Source organism: Mus musculus, chromosome 16 (assembly GCF_000001635.26).
Source record: "Mus musculus strain C57BL/6J chromosome 16, GRCm38.p6 C57BL/6J".
Classification (NCBI taxonomy): Eukaryota; Metazoa; Chordata; class Mammalia; order Rodentia; family Muridae; genus Mus; species Mus musculus.
Genome location: NC_000082.6, coordinates 11,997,518 through 12,014,492, shown reverse-complemented (window position 1 = coordinate 12,014,492; position 16,975 = coordinate 11,997,518). Strand labels below are relative to the sequence as shown.

The following is a 16,975-nucleotide window of genomic DNA, read 5'->3' as shown; positions in this document are numbered from 1 at the left end:
TAGTGGCAGCTGTGCTTAAGACTGCTGGAACACTTCTCCAGCTTATCATAAAGGTCTCTCCTAACCATCACCCCAACAACTCACAAGACACCTGTTAGAAAATGATTATCAGGCTCTAAGCAAGAGCTCCCAAAGTCTCACTTGTAAATTCTTTCATAAGTCTCTGAAGCTTTTCACACATCATTCTCTATAGATTCTCACATCCCGTGAATGTTCCCTCTGGCCAAGCAAGCATGTTCTCTCCATATCCCTACAAACACACTTCTCCATGTGCTCATGTGACTTCTCACACCTCTTAGCAGTACACTGTATGGCTAGTAATAGTTGGGAACACATAATACTTCCCTGATGATTATTTGAATATCTATCCTCATGATCATGCAAGCCAATTTTTGATGGAGACATGCTATAGGTTTCATGATTGTGCCTAAATAAAACCACAGGGAAAACACATCACCCCTGGAAAATTGCACTCCAAGGGTTGAGGCACTGGCCAAGAGGCCATGCAGACAGCATTGTCACGTTGGTGAAATTGGATGGTATGGGAATTACTGGATAGATGTCTAAGTCTAATAACACCAGACACAGGAAATCCAAAAGGAGAATGGGATTTGCTGGCTTCCCCTTTGAAGAACTCAGCAACCCATACTCTACTTATGATCATTGCAGTGGTTTCTTTCTGTATATTTCTTTCCATCCATATACTACTCAGTTTTGATGAAACTAGCAAATAAAACATCTACCTCCCTCCAGGCCAAGGGTTGAAGATGTGACTCAGTGTGGGCCAGTCAGACTCTCCTCTAGACCTTTAAACTTAAATGAGCACAAAGAGAGAAAAATTACTGGGTTGATTCACGCTATCAAGGAATCTCTGAAAAAAAATATATATATATATAGTTAGACCTCCTGGTCTTGAGCATGGTCACGTATAGGTCATGATCATAATTTTCCATCACTGTGACAAGAAGCAGCTTACCTTGACTTACAGTTTGAAGGGATATCGTCCACAGTGGCAGCAGGAGAAGGAGCTGCTCATGTTGTGATCACAGTCAGGAAGCAATGAATAAACAGGAAGTCCACTCACTTAAACAGAAGCCCCGCCTCCTAACGGTCTATAATCTTTCCCCCAACACCTCCAGCTCAAGACCAAGTGTTCAAACACACAACCCTAGAGGGGCCATTTTATATTCAAATCACAACACAGTGCGTATCTGCAATGATGTACTGTTGGCATTCCAGAGGCTGAAACAGGAAGATAGTGACTTCAAAGTCGGTCTCTGCTAAGTAATAAGACCATCTTGAAAACAGGAAAGGGGAAGCGGGATGAGAGAACGGAGTAGTGCCTCTGTGCCTACCTTCCCAAGCTGGGACACTCAGATAGTTCTTAGTTCTGTGAACAACCTACAATCTTCCAAAAGGTGGGGATTTCCCGTTACATTTGGTAGAACTGATTTCTGTGGCTTGTAACTCAACACTGTAACATGGACTAATAATACTGAGCCTTAAAAGGTGGGGGCTACTGGCCAACAGAGGGAAGGAAATCACTAATTACTTTGGCTTTGGCTTCCTTTGGCAGCTGTTTCAAAAAGTTTGGCTGAGAGCACTGGAATGGACATCAGGCAAACTCCTTGTCAATGAATTCGGCTGGAAACAGGATGGATTGCCTTGGGACATAATAAGTTTTTCACCATAAGAAGTGATTAAGAGGGGCCATGTAAGTATTAATCCACTAACATTTTTGAAAGTCCTCTCTGAATATTATTTCTCCCTAGATATCAATAATTGCTACAGCAGATGTTTAATAGATATATCAGCTTGGAAGACTGAAATAAACACACTTGCAAATGGCGTTGCTACAATTTTTTAGTCTCTCATCTATGGGCCCAAAGAACTCTGAGTTTGCAGAATTTTTCAAAGAACTAATATCTAATGTCACAGCCACTGGGACGCAACATTGGACGGCCAGATCAAGCACTGAGGCACACTAAAATATTGGTAGGCACCAAACGACATGAAAGACTCAAAGGTTCACATATAGGGACAGGGAGCAGGAAGATGCTAGGGAAAGAAGCCAGCTGCGCAAGCCTGGTGACCTGACTTCCATCTATAAAGCCCACACAAAAAGCTAAATGTGGTGTGCCTCTATAATCCTGGCAGCCACCCCACCCCCACCCCATCCAACATGAGAAGAATGTCAGAGACCAGAGAATGCCCAGAAGTCTGTGACCCCGGTTTTGTGTAGCAGAAAAAAAAAAAAAAAAAAGTGAGACCCTGCCTCAACAAAGAGAAAGGCAAAAATTGATACCTGAAAGTTGTCCTCAGACCTCCACACACATGCTATGGCAGGCACATGCATGGCTTCATGCACACACACACACACACACACACACATACACACGCACACACATGCACACACATTTTTTGTAATGTTCTACCTACAGTCAGTCTATGGCTGGTACTTTACTCTGTTCTTTGTTTTGAATGACATTTCATCACATTTATTGATATAACTTTTCCCCTCCCTCACCACACCTCAGCCCTACAAGTCTCCTTTGTTTTCACAAGCAAAATGTGAAACGTGTTAGTGCCTTAGAGACCTCTGACTATGATTACATCTCCACCCAGCCCCCACGTGGCTCTTCCTCCCCACTCACCCTACTCTTTCCCTCCCCATTGCTTCCTTACAGCAGCCTCACTGCTCCTCGCCACTTCACCTCAGGTATTTCCCCCATATTTATCTTAGGAAGCATGTCTTACTGATTTGTATCTATTACCTATTTGGACAGCTTTCTTCCTTGCTAAAAGAAGGTTCTAGAGGTCAAAGACAGTTTTGTTTTTCGGGTTTTTTGTTTGTTTTGGGTTTTTTTTTTTAGGTTTTTTTTGTTTGTTTGTTTGTTTGTTTGTTTTTGTTTTAATTCATTAGCACAGTGCCTCTTAGATAACACAATAAAAAGATCTGAATAAATTTGGAGTCCAGGAGTCATTCTCTATATAAAGAAGACTGAGGCAAGACGGCTCAATGGGTAAAAGCATTTGTCACACAAGCCTAACAACTTGTGTTCACTTCTCAGAGCCAAGTGTCCTGCTTAGCTTTGTCCTCTTGACACAGTCTAGAGTCATCTGCAAGGAAAGCCTCAAGTAAAGAATTGCTTAAGTCAGACTGGCATGTCTTTAGGGGGACTGTCTTGATTATTAACTGCTGAAGGAGAGCCCAGCCCACTGTGGGTGGCACCATTCCCTAGGTAGGAGGACCTCAGCTGTATAAGGAAGTTAGCCAAGCGTGATCCTGTGAGTAAGCCAGCAAGCAACATTCTTCTGTGGTTTCTGACTCAGTTTCTGCTTAAATTTCTCCCCTGATTTCCCTCTAATGGACTATGGCCTTGAAGTAAAAATAAAATAAATCCTTTCCTCTCCTAAATTGCAATGCTCTTGGTGTTTGTCGCAGCAACAAAGTCAATCTAGAACACTGCATAAAGAGTGGAAGGAGAGAGCTGACTCCACAAAGCTATCCTATGCCTGCCATGTGCATGTGGCATGTGCACCCCTCCCACATACAGCCAGCACACAGCAATAATCTTACAATAAAAACACTAAACAATATCAACTCCCATTTTCTATAGCAGCTTTGCCAAAATAAAAAACAGATCACATTTTCCTTTGTTACACACTTTATGGTTTGAAATTAATTAAAGATATGCTGTTAAAATGAAGTTCTGGATTAGCATTCCAATAGGAATCTAAAAGAACTTTAGTTGGCATTGGTGTTGATGGATGGATGGTTTAAGGCACTTGGACTTGACAAAAGGGCAGAGCTCTGAGGATCTCAAAGAATCAGAAGTTGACACATTCTTTCAACTCTTCCATTGGATGTTCACTCGTTCATTAAGCAAAGATATGTTAATTGCTTACTATATATGCAAACACCATATGCTACACACTTCGCACTTAAGGGCCTTCTTCATCTATCAACTTGGTTTATATTCCCCCGTGCCATATCATATGAATCTCACTTGATTTATAAAATCACTTGTCATTTGAGGGTCTTTTATCATATTCACAGCAGAGATAAGAGTACAGGTATATGGTTCATAAGTACTAATCTATCTTGCTCTCGCTGCAGGCATGACTAAGCAATCACAGCACTCCCACCCTCTCAGCTCTCACTGCAGGCATGACTAAGCAATCACAGCACTCCCACTCTTTCAGTTTTAATACATGCTTGAAACCCATTTTCAGTATTTCACTGCAGGCAGCTGTAACCAGCCAAGAGTGACAGCACTCGCAATGAAATTCCATTTTACTTAGAATGTAAAAAAGACTCCAGGCTTAGGGGTCAGACCAAAGTGTATCTGAATCCTGCCCTCTCTGGGTATTAAATATAGAGCCTATGCCTGCTTAAATATAAAACACAGAGGTCCTTGAGACATAGTCTTTAGAATATGGATAAACACACCTATTTTGCAGTGTTGAAGAGGGTAAAGGAATACATTGAAATGTCTGGTGTACCATAGCTATTTAATATGCATTATTAACATTGGTCAATTTCCACTTCAGGATATTTTATATCAGGGTTCACATGCAGCTGCTGCTTGATAAAATGAGCTACTGCAACAGGACACGCAGAGGTCAAAGGTCAAAACCCAGGGACAGCCCCTATTTGAAGGAGAGACGTTTTCTTCAGTAGTGTAGGCACTGGAGAATTGCCCACATTCCTGTAAACAGCCTCTCACCCATGATCTTATAAGTGATCCTGATTAAGCTAATAAGTTTGCCCCCAAAAAATAAAAAAACAAAAACAAAAACCCAAACAAACAAACAAAACCATGAAAATTAAAGGACACTAGTAGGGAGAGAGGGAGGAGCCAGCAGGAGTGTGAGAAGGAAGAGGGTAAGAGGTGAATATATATGACCACAGTAGGATGGATATGCATGAAAATGCCATTACAGGACAAACACATATGACTGGTCTATGTCAATTAAAACTCTCCCTCTATCTACAGCAGTGGTTCTCAACATGTGGATCATGACCCTTTAGGGATCACACATCAGCTATCCTGCATATCAGTATTTATATTATAGTTCACAACAGTAGCAAAATTACAGTTATAGAGTAGCAACAAAAATCACTTTGTGGTTGGGGGTCAGCACAACAGGTTGAACTGTATTAAAGGGTCACAGCATGAGGAAGATTGAGAACCACTGTCTCAGTCAGGGTTTCTATTCCTACGCAAGCATCATGACCAAGAAGCAGTTGGAGAGGAAAGGGTTTATTCAGCTTACACTTTCCACATTGCTGTTGATCAGCAAAGGATGCGGGACTGGAACTCAAGCAGGTCAGGAAGCAGGAGCTGATGCAGAGGCCATGGAGGGATGTTCCTTACTGTCTTGCTTCCCCTGGCTTGCTCAGCCTGCTCTCTTATAGAACCAAGACTACCAGCCCACAGATGGTCCCACCCACAAGGGGCCTTTCCCCTTGATCACTAATTGAGAAAATGTCTTACAGCTGGATCTGTAATGGAGGCATTTCCCCAACTGAAGCTCCTTTCTCTTTCTCAGCCCGCGTCAAGTTGACACAAAGCTAGCCAGTACAACCACTGATCCTCAGCAACACAGGCTCTGTCCTAAGGATTCCATTTTAACCACTGCTAAGCCTGAGCAATGACCAAGGGAGGGGTTCAGACTTCACCTGTGTTTCTGCCATGGGCTTTTTATTTCCTTCATAACTACATCCTTTACCCTCTGAGGTTCCAAAAGAGCCACCAAGGAACTGCCAAGCCAACGTATATTTGTGATCATTCCTTGAACCATAAATACTCAATGTTTGTTTTTAAAAAGCAGTATTGATTGACCTGACAAATGTTATGGCCATATAACTTTAAAAAGATCCATACATTTTTCTGTACCTTGATTAATAAGTGTGTATATGCTGTATTCATTAAATATATCCAAATAGACAGACAGACAGACAGACAGACAGACAGACAGACAAGCAGATAATATGCAGAAACACAATGGTAATTTCTATATACCTAGGCCCAAGTCATAATGGCCAGAATTTAGTAAATACTCATTTGATGAGCAAGCAAACGGGCAAATTGCAAACCTACATCCTCATTTTCAATTAACTGAAGGAGATATATGAATAAATGATAGATAGATGACAGAGAAGGGGGAAAGATGGTAAATCCTGGAAAGATAAGTTTTTCATGATGCTCTAATTTCATTTCTTTGAGGCTCATTTTGTTTCCTTTTTGTGTGATGGGGGTGGGAGGTGGTGGGTGTTGAGACAAAGTCTTGTTTTGTAGCCCAAGCTGGCTTGAACCTACAGTCCTTTTCAGTGTTAGGACTGAAGGCACATACCACCAAGCTTAGGCTTGGCTTTTGTTGTAAGAACTAGCTCTTACCTAATTGTTTGATATATCAATGCCTGTGATAAAGATAACATTTAGTAATTGCTTCTTAATTTCCTTTAGTGGAAAAATTGTAAGCTTAGCACATTGCATGTACCCTTGAGCTCCTCCTCTGTAAATCCCATGGCCACTCTGAAGTCAGAAATGCAGCAAAGACAAGATAATGCTAAATAAACTTAGTCCCAGCTCCAAAATTCCAAAATTTTTCTGTCTGGTTGACTTGAATTGGGTAACTACAGATCGGAGGTTGGAGGCTCAGCACTGTGGGCAGATCTGAAGCTGGGCTGGGTGAGTCTCTGCAGGTCCACGGAGCTGGATTTAAGTGTATAAAATCCAGGCACCGACATCAGCAGTCGCAATGTAAGCTCTACTCCAGACTGAATACCTGAATTAATGACTTCGAATCTCCATTTAATGAAATATTCAGATTGTGATTACACTCAGTTTCATTAACTGTAATTCTCAGGCTAATGTAATGAGATTTTCTTTCAACTTGTAATTAACTTTATTGAGAATGCTTACTGGGATTTTTTAAGGCAGGTTTCCTCAAACCTTACTGTAAAATATTTTAATGTATGTATCATGATATTAAGTATATTACTTATTTTTTGTTGGCTGTTAATTTCCAAAGAAGCAAAAGATCCGTACTAATCTCTTCTAGGGGAGACAGCAGGCTTGCTGAGTGAAGGAAGCCCTTTAACCAGGAAATAATCTTGGTGGCTGCTTCTGAAATGCAGGCTTCCTCTGTCAGACTTGGCATTCTTATTATTTTTCTACCAAAACCATTATGATCCCAATCAAACAAAAGCTCCTTCCTTTAATGCAATTTGCAATACAAAAATAATAACTCTTCAGATCTACAAAAACAGGTTTCTGTGGCTCAAAGTCCTCCCTTCAATCAAAGGCGAATGCTGTCGAAGTGTTCTGCTTCTCCCTCCTATTTTCTTGGAAAGTCACTGGGAAGCATGCTTCTTGCCGAACAAATATTATCAGTTCTTCAGGAAAAGATGCCCTTGCTCACCTCAAGCTCCACGTTCTGGGGAGACATGCTTGTTTGCAGGGTGCCCTCTCTGGCCCCCACCCCTGCTTTCCTCTTCTCTGCTCCTCACTGTACTTTAAGAGCCAGGAGGATCTACCCTGGGCAGGCTCCTCACCCATGTGTCTCCCACTGATGCCTAGAGGGAAGGGTGTAAATTCCAGCTGAAAGTTGATGCAAAAGAAATATTAATTACAGGCAAGTAAACAGCTGTCAGAAATGTCTGGTACTCTAAAACAAGATTGGTGACTTTATTTAAGTGGGTTTATGTTCAAAGATGAGGCTCATCAAATGCTGCAATTCTTAGAATCAATCAATAAGGTAAAGAAAAATAAAAGAAGCATAGCCCTGATATACCATGCAGCCAGGGCTCCTGGGAAAAGCTCAAGAAAGGGTGTGGTCAGAGTGTAAGATTTGCATCTCAGTATAGGAGTTTAGTGGCCAGAACCCAAGCTCCTTGCCTGGTGTATCTGTGGCCGTGAGTAGGTCACTCTAAGCCTCCAAACCAGATTATTCATTGATCTGTCATTGCTGTAAACATTTTCATTATTTCATGGTGCTGTTGGAGGGAGGTAAAATGAACACATGTTGCAGGTGATGCATAAATGGATGTTTCACTTGTGACTCCTTCTAGCCCAACAAACATATAGCAAGTGTATCCCTAGCACATGCAAACATGAAGACAGAAATATTCTCCTGAAGGAATCACATCCCTGCAGTGCAAGGATCATGACTTGGTATCTTTGAAACTCAACCAACACATAGTGTTGAGCCTTCGGACTTTCATCACAGATAGGCTATAGGCTGCTGGAAAAGCAGCACGAGACTGATTAGACAGCTTAGGTGGGCACATTAGAAGGAAGTTTTAGAAAGAACTTACAGAAAGTGATTTTTTTTCTTTTAGGGCTCAGTCTTAATGTTACTATCACTGTGATAAAATACCATGACTAAATCAACTTGAGAGGAAAGGGTTTATTCAGCTTATGCTTCCACATCACAGTTCATCACCAAAGTTAGTCAAGACAGAAACCCAAGCAGGGCAGGAACCTGGAGGCAGGAGATAATGCAGAGGCCATGGAGGGTGCTGCTTACTGGCTTGCTCCACATGGCTTGCTCAGCCTGATTTCTTATAGAACCTAAGACCACCAGTCCAGGGATGGCACCACTCACAATTTAAAAACTGCTGTACAGACTGGCTCACAGCCTGATCTTATGGAGGCATTCTCTCAGTTGAGGCTCCATCCTTTGATGACCCTAGCATGTCAAACTGACATTAAACTAGTCAATACGGGCCCTGTTTCTTTGTTGACAGCATATGCAGTGTACATGAACCCCCTTCACACACACACACACACACACACAGAGAATGAAAACATTAAGTACAGCTGCACGTCCAGTGAATGCATCTCTGTCCACACTGTTGCTCTCTAGTGAATGGTCATTCATTCCACAAGCAACAGTACTAACAAGTCATGTTTCTATCACACAGGCATGCATGGTTCCACACCCCTTTTACATGTTCATTCAATATACTCCTTTTGTAGTGTAGAAAAGAGTCTGAGAATTCTATTAACCTTTCTAAGCTTGCACAGCTGCTAAGTGATGGAACAAAGTCCAGGTCCCAGCTATCTACCTCTGGAGTCCAGCCCCACCTCCCCCACCACCTGCTTCCTACCCACCCTCACATTCACTCATCTAGACATGTTTGATAAGAAGTCTCCCCCGGTCAGAGTCTCCTCAGTGGCAGTTTACCCAGACAGTAGATTTCTCAAGCTCAAGCCACTTGGTGTTACTACAGGCCACTGCACTATGCCTCTGAGCGTTTTTGCTAATCCAGCACAGATCTCTTCCATTACTGAATGATGCCCCAAGCCACTAGAGTTGGATGCAGCAAGCAGTGTGCTTTTCCACGGTAGGGAAAACTTTTCAATTTCAGGAACAAGTTGGTACACGTGACACCCTAAGAGCTAAACCCTCACCTGAGGTGGAATGAGCCAAGCTCCAACAGAGCTGGCTATCTCTGAATCCCTCTTACCATCCATCCCACTGGGGTGGTTATTGAGCTTGTGCTAGACACCCATCCATGTACTCATCCAGCAAGTATCTATGAACATGGTACACTGTATGAGCATTAGGGATACAGGGACAAACTGATCAAGAGCATCCTTTCTCACCCTCCACCTCCCAGGCTCTCACACCTACCCATCACTTACAGAATCTGCCCCACTACTATACTTCAAAGGATCCAAGAATACCATCTACCTTGCCCAACCGATTGATCTAGAATCAGACAGCTGGTTTGGAGAAAAGTCAGAAACCAGAGACCAACATTTTTGTGTATGGTTCCACTCCCTCCCCAACACCCATCAAGAATGAGGCTTTACCTATCCGCCTATCACTTCCCTGAGCTGCTGCTACTCCCTGGGGTATCACACTGTCCCCCTTGGCCTCATATCTGAACATTCTATTTGAGAAGGTTGTGGAATCTTAGGAAGTAGGGCCTAGCTAGAGGAAGGCTAGGAAGGCTGCCCCTGTTTCCTACCTCACTCTCTGCTTCATGGTCCATGATGTGAACAGCCCCTGCTGTATACACCCCTGTGGTTGTGTGCTCCTGCTGCCACAGACTGAGCCTTTCCACATGCTTTGCCTACAGCAATGGACTGGAACTCTCTGTAGCCACGAGGAAATTTTTTATTCTTCTCTAATGTCACTTCTGTCAGGTATGTTGATCACATATATGCAGAAATCAATAATGCAACCTCATTGGTGACATATGATTCTCATGAGGAGGCAGTCGGCAGCATGTACATAATGAACTTGACTTACAGAGTGTGACCTCCCCAGGTGTGAATACTGGGTTCTCTGCTTATTCACTGCCCCAGACAGGTGCTTTGCCATTAACTCCTCATTTATACACTTCCAAATGCACACAAGCACAGTGGGAAAAGGATAAACGCTGTGCACCTGGCCACCCAGACACAATGCCTTTCAGTGTTTTGTCAATTTGGTTTCATCTCCTAAACCTTTCCAATTTTCTAGAGTATTTTAAGGCAAATCTCATTCAGGCAAGATGTTAGATGAATTCCTTAACTTCCATCCATCTCGGCTTTTCTAAGCCATAAACTGAGAAGAACACCACCCACCTATAAGTCTTTTCCTATAGAATAGGCAGACCTTCATGGAGCTGCTGCCAGGAGCAGACTCAGTTCCCAGTGTCAGGGAGACGGCTGTGACCACACCCAGGTCCTTCCTCCATGGCTTTGTGCTTTTGCTTTGCTGGAAGATGGTTGGATAAAACAAGACGATTTTAGACAGAATAATGTGGTATAAAGAAAATCCTGGTGGGGTGGAGGAGTGGCAGGGAGAGGGGAACCTGATCTGGTATTGGGTGAAGGAAAAGGACTGAAGTCCTGAGGAGCAGCAGAAAGAATGTAAGCAGGAAACCTCAGGAAATAGGAGGTTGGGGGGACACCCCTCTCCCCAGAATGCACCAGAGACCTGAGGGGCGAGAGACTCCCAGGACTCAAAGGGAGGGAACTTAGATAAAACACCTGACACAGTAGGGAGTGGGAACTTGTAGAGTCCACCTCCAGCAGGAAGACAGGGCATCAAGTGAGGGATGGGGTTGCCATCCCACAGTCACATCTCTGATCCATAATTGTTCCTGTCTGAAAGAATCACAGGGATGGAAATGGAGAAGAGCCTGAGGAAAATAAGGTCCAGCTACAGGTCCAAAGTGGAATCCAGCTCAAGGTGGGGCGGGGGGCAGGGAGCAAGGCCTGACACTATTACTGAAGCTATGGAGTGCTCACAAAAAGGGACCTATCATGACTGCCCTCTGAAAGACCCAACAAGCAGCTGAAAGAGTCAGATGCAAATATTTGCACCCAGCCAGTGGGCAGAAGTAGCTGACCCCTGTTGTTGAATTAGGGAAGGCTGAAAGAAGCTGAGGAGGAGGACAATCCTGGAGGAGGCCCAGCAGTCTCAATTAATCTAGGCCCCTGTGATCTCTCAAACACTGTACCACCAAACAGACAGCATACACCAACTGATATGAGGCCCCCAACACATACAGTAAAGGACTTCTGGGTCAGTGTTCATTCAGAGATGATGCACCTAACCCTCAAGAGAATGGAGGTCCCAGGGAGTTTAGAGGTCAGGTGGGGTGTGGGATGAGGGCATCCATGTGGAGACAGGGTGGGGTGGGGAGAAGGTGTGGGATGTGGAGCAGACGGAGGGGAGATGAGGTGGGCAGGGAATGCAATGAGGAGTGTAAAAATAAATTTAAAATAAAATTAAATTTAAAAATCTTAAAAGCTAAAAAATTATTACAAATAAAATTATCATAAATCCTGGTGACTCTGAAGCAGCAAATGACTTGAGACCAGAGATGAGCAAGAGATCTGGCTAAGGACACAGTTTGACTCAGGCGTGCCAAGGGAAGGCCCTGGGAACAGTGTGCTCAGTACAGAGCACAGCAGGGACAAGGAGCTAGAGGCAGAAATGGGCTTGGCTACCTATGGGCTGTTTTGAGAACAGAGCTAACGTGTTCACAGTACTTAATACAGTAGCTGGTACCCAGCAAATGCTCAATAAATGCCAAGCCTCACTACAAGACGCTAGATTGGATGCATAGCTTAAAACAGCTCAGTTCCTTTAGCATATCCTTCAAAATGCCCATTCCCAGAGGAACACCCACATGCTCTGCAAACACCTGCAGCACAAGAGAGATCAAATAGTGTTCATCACAGCCCGCAGGCCTCACTGGCTCAGTTGCGGTAGGGCTCAGTGATGCAGACCAATGATGCTGGCTACTGTGGCGTTCTCAAGCTTGAGGTCCCACTGACTTGCCCTCCAGCTCCCAGTTCCTTAACCACATCCTTCAAAATGTCCACTTCCACACATGTCTCAAAATGAAAGATGAAGGGATCTAAGGATGTCTCTCCATGCATGGCATGAGGACATTGGTTCAACCCCCTGCTCTAGGGAAAATCCCAGTTCTACTAATCCATAATTATGCAAATATTGCATCATTCAAGTTTTTGAGGCCGAGTTTCTTGTCCTATCAATGACAAGAAACCCTATAGGTTTTGAGAGGACTCAGTGTGTTTGGAGATTTACACTGCCATCCATCCAAGTCCCTCATAACATTACTCTATGCTACATACACTTTACTCTTAAACACTGGTACCTGTATTGATTTTTCTACCTGTACTGGCCAGGAAATCCCTCTGCCACCTACATATTACAAAGTATCTAAGAACATCTATGCCAAACTTTCCAAAAGTCAAGGTAGGCCATCCCATCCCAACCTTGGTGAACACGGACGAATGAGAAGGCCTGAACACAAGCTGCACTGAGTTCTGTGTCTGCTTCTCCGTTTATGGGAGATTGGTTTGGGAAGCAGGCTTGATGGGGCCAGAACACAGGGGCCTTTTCTTTGTTATATATTCCATGTCTTAAAATATTAAGTCAACATTTATCCTTAGTATTGTGAAATCTCCTGTGCTTCGATGATGATGATGATAGTGATGGTGATGATGATGATGATAATGATAACAAACAATTAGTAGTAGTATATTAGTAGTAGCAGTTATAGAGCTAGGAAGATGACCAGTGGGTAAAGTGCTCTCTGTACAGGCACAGATGTTCAAGTTCAGATCCCCAGCACACCTGTAAAAACTGGGCATGTTAGCGTTGTAAAACCAGAGCTGGTGGGTAGAAAGAGGAATATCACAGGGAATCACTGGCCAACCAACCTAGCCACAATGTAAAGGGCCAGGCTCAATAAGAGACTGTCTCAAAAAATAAGAAAGAAAAAGAAAAAGAAGGATGGAAAGAGAGAGGGAAGGAGGAGGGAAGGAATGAAGGAATGAAGGAAGAAGCAAGAACCTAGTGTTGACTTCTGGCCTCTATATACAGATACATTGGTGAGCATGCTCTCATATGCTTATTTCGCTCATGTAACAGATAGATGATAAAAAGTTGGATAGATGGATACATACATATATGGTAGGTAGGTAGGTAGGTAGGTAGACAGATAGACAGACAGATAGATGAAAGGATGGATTGATGGATATACATATATACTAGACCTGTAGACAGACAGACAGACAAAGTACATGGACCAAATGCCAAGCCATGCTGAACATGTGAATAAAACATAAGACTAACTGTCGCACAGCTCTATACCCAGGCACATTCCAGGAAACAACTACTCTCACTCCAGCACTGACTGGATAGCTGCTTTTATATGGACATTGCAAGCGCTGGAAGGCACTCTGTACCTGAGTTAATATTGCTCTCTGTCTTCATGACATCATGCTACAATATCATACAGCTAAAATCCAGCCACTGAAGGATGCTGCACTAAAGATAAGGTGCCAACCAGGGTGGATCATGAGACACAAAGGGAACATTTGCAAAGAAACAGAAACATACAAGCAGCGTCTACAGAGTAGGTATGAGGAATTTGCCTATTCAGATTCGACTGAGGAAACTAAACCTCAGTGGTAGAAGATGCTAACAGAAGTGGGTGAGGAGTGTGCAGAACCTCATGCACAAATCTTTGCAAGTCCTCTGTAAACAAAGGTGTCCAAAAACATTTTTATTTCAAAACTATCACTGTTAACACAATGAAGCTGAGACACATCCAGCTAGGCTCCACCTGGGACACTTCACCCATACCTCCCATCCTGAAAGAGACTGAACTTCTAAAGCGGGTTTTCTGGGACTACAGGAGGTTGCACTGGAGGAGGCAGAGTGCTTTCTGAGGACATGTAATACAACATGCTCTCACTCAGAAGCTCTAGAGCTTACAGAAACTGTAAACATTCCATCAAAATCTGCATCCTATCCATCAACAGCTTCGAAACCCTGCTCATTGTCTACACAGCATGTCAGCTCCTGCAATGTTTGACCCAAGCATAAAGGGGTGAGCTAGTATGGGTGTTTAAAGACGAGAGCTCCTCATAGTGGCACAGGACTCCCAGCACAAAGGAGGCTGAGGCAGGAGGACTGCAAGTCCAGGGTAAGCCTAACACACAAAATAAGATTTTGTTTCCCAGAAGGGTGGGAAGGAAGGCAGGAGGAAGAGGAGGGAAAGGAGGAGGAGGAAGGGGACGGGGAGGAGGAAGAGAGAATTAAAGAATAGTTCTCTCTAAAAGCATTGTTGAACAGGTAGTTGAGCAGAGATGAAAAGGACATGCGACTATTAAATCCAACAACTTGAATATTAAGTGAAGAATAAGCTAAAAATAGAACAATCCATCTTCTTGATGTATCACAAATACATGTATCTGTCTTTTCATTTTTCAGTTACAGTCATTGTACCTCCCACAATGCCCTGGGAGTGGTTTTATATTCAGGTAGGTTTGTTCTAATTCTATGAAGGGCTGGTCTAAATTTTCACTGATCATATCAGATCCCTCACCTGTGTTTTCTCCATTAGCCAAATGGTTTTGGGTGGCCATTCAGCTTGTTAAGATCCTAGTAAGTAATTAATATTAATCATGTAGTACTAGCCTCTCAGTGAACTACCAAGATCATTCCATTTTCTGAACATACATATTTTAAGTGACTATAATATATAAAAAGTTCCTATGAATCAACAAGAAGATTAATCATTCATTACAAAGAAGCTCATTTTTACTGTTAAGCACTATTCACATATTGAATTTGCATACAATTTAACTTTTGAATGTAAATTCAATTTACAAGACTACTTGCTCCCTATTGTTCTTAGTCAGATGTTCTCAAGAATACTTGAGGGTAAAGGACTAGGTCAGACTGACAGGATTACATGAAAACAGTGTCCCTAGAGATTCTTATAAGGACTCAGTGCTGGAGATAGCACTCATGGAATTTTCTCTGGGTTTTACCAGGAACATCCTCCCGTAGTGTTTCTTTCCCTTGACATCAAAGACCATTAAAGCAAGGTCTTATGAGGACTGTGATTCCAACTACAAAAAAGATATGTGTTCAAGGTAAGCCTGGGCTACAGAAGGGCTCAAGGATGGCCTGTTTCCAAAATAAAAATGAAAATGAAAAAACTAGGAATGTGAGCCAGTAATATAAAGCCATCTTACTCAAGTCTGGGCCTAAATCCCACCCACCTTTAGTATTAAAAAAAAATTCAATCACCAAGGCACAAATATAGACCCAAAGAAGACTCTCATACACACAGCAAAGTAGCCTGTCACAGAGAAGCCTGAGTTACTCAGTCCTTGGTCATCCATCTTCAGCACAACTGTAAATGGAGGTCCCTCCCATAAAGTAAAGCAGGACCGCCTCACCTTTCTTCCCTGAACAGTGGTGAAAGCTGGGTAAGCTTAGTGTTCAATGGACAACTTCAGAGTGCTCTAGAATCACCCAGAGACTGAGTCTACACCTCATAGCCTGTCAACCAACACCCTCCATAGCCAGATACTCCACACTTTAGCAGCCCCCATTTGTTTGGGGATCCACATTCATCAGACTTGAAAATAGCAGCAGATATAACCAGGTACAGCCATGGTTGCCACCATTTATCATATATGCAGGCTCTGGGGGGGGTTGGACATAAAAAAAAATCCAAAAGAAAAATCATGTGTATCTTACACCACAGTGTGTTGATTTCTAATACCATATTATGATCCAGTTCACAGATAAATAAGATATAATTGTTTAATATAATGAAACCTGAAGCATCCTCTTAGGTAGCTCATTTTCCTACCTGTGTCAATGCCAAATACTATCATTGCCAACCATTGCAAGAATTTCCAAAACCATGAAAAATTATCACCATGTAGAATTAGAGAATCCATGACATCTATATCAAAGCCCCATACCCTACACAGACTTATTTCTTACCTATTGATTATAAAATTTGCAACCCAACAGCCTTCAACTATGTCTCAGCAAATGACCAAGCCTTGCAGCTTGGGCGGGGGTGGGGGTGTCAGCAAAGGATGCCCATCCCAGGAAAGTGCTTCTGCTGTCTTTGGGAACCTCCAGCTATGGTTTGATGCACCCTTCCAACTGCCTGCCTCGGCTGCTTGCAAGCATGATTCTTCACATTGCTTTGACCTGAAAACATGATTACCAGGAATGACCACGGTAGCAATGTGCACCTATCAAATCCAACCAACCTCACTGTCCCTCAGCTTCTAACTAAAGCATCAGCTCCACTGTGTGTCGTCTACACGGACCTTTGGAAGGAAAGGAAACCTGTGGAAATAAACCAGGACCCCCAGGATGCTCTGCCCCAGGAAAAACAGCTACTGAAACACAGTAGTAAAAGAAGCCTGTCCCCTTTTCCTGGCAGGGCAAGAGAAGCAAACATAGAAGCATGCATACTCATCCCCAACTACACATGGGCACACACACATAGTGGGGGTGTGTTTATGAAGCTCATTTTATGTTCTAAAAGATAAAATTATATGTTCACTGAAAGCAGTGTGAAACCTAAAAATAACAACTAGTCAATCTCAGAAGGCAAATAAAACAATTGGTTAACCAATGACCCAGTCAAGAATAACCAGTAGCAAAC

At 43.0% G+C, this 16,975-nt stretch overlaps 1 protein-coding gene across 2 annotated transcripts in view; it reads right to left on the bottom strand.

Moving 5' to 3' along the window:
* Shisa9 (shisa family member 9) overlaps window positions 1-16,975 on the bottom strand; it is a 287,312-nt gene that overhangs the window by 256,412 nt on the left and 13,925 nt on the right. The window lies entirely within an intron of this gene.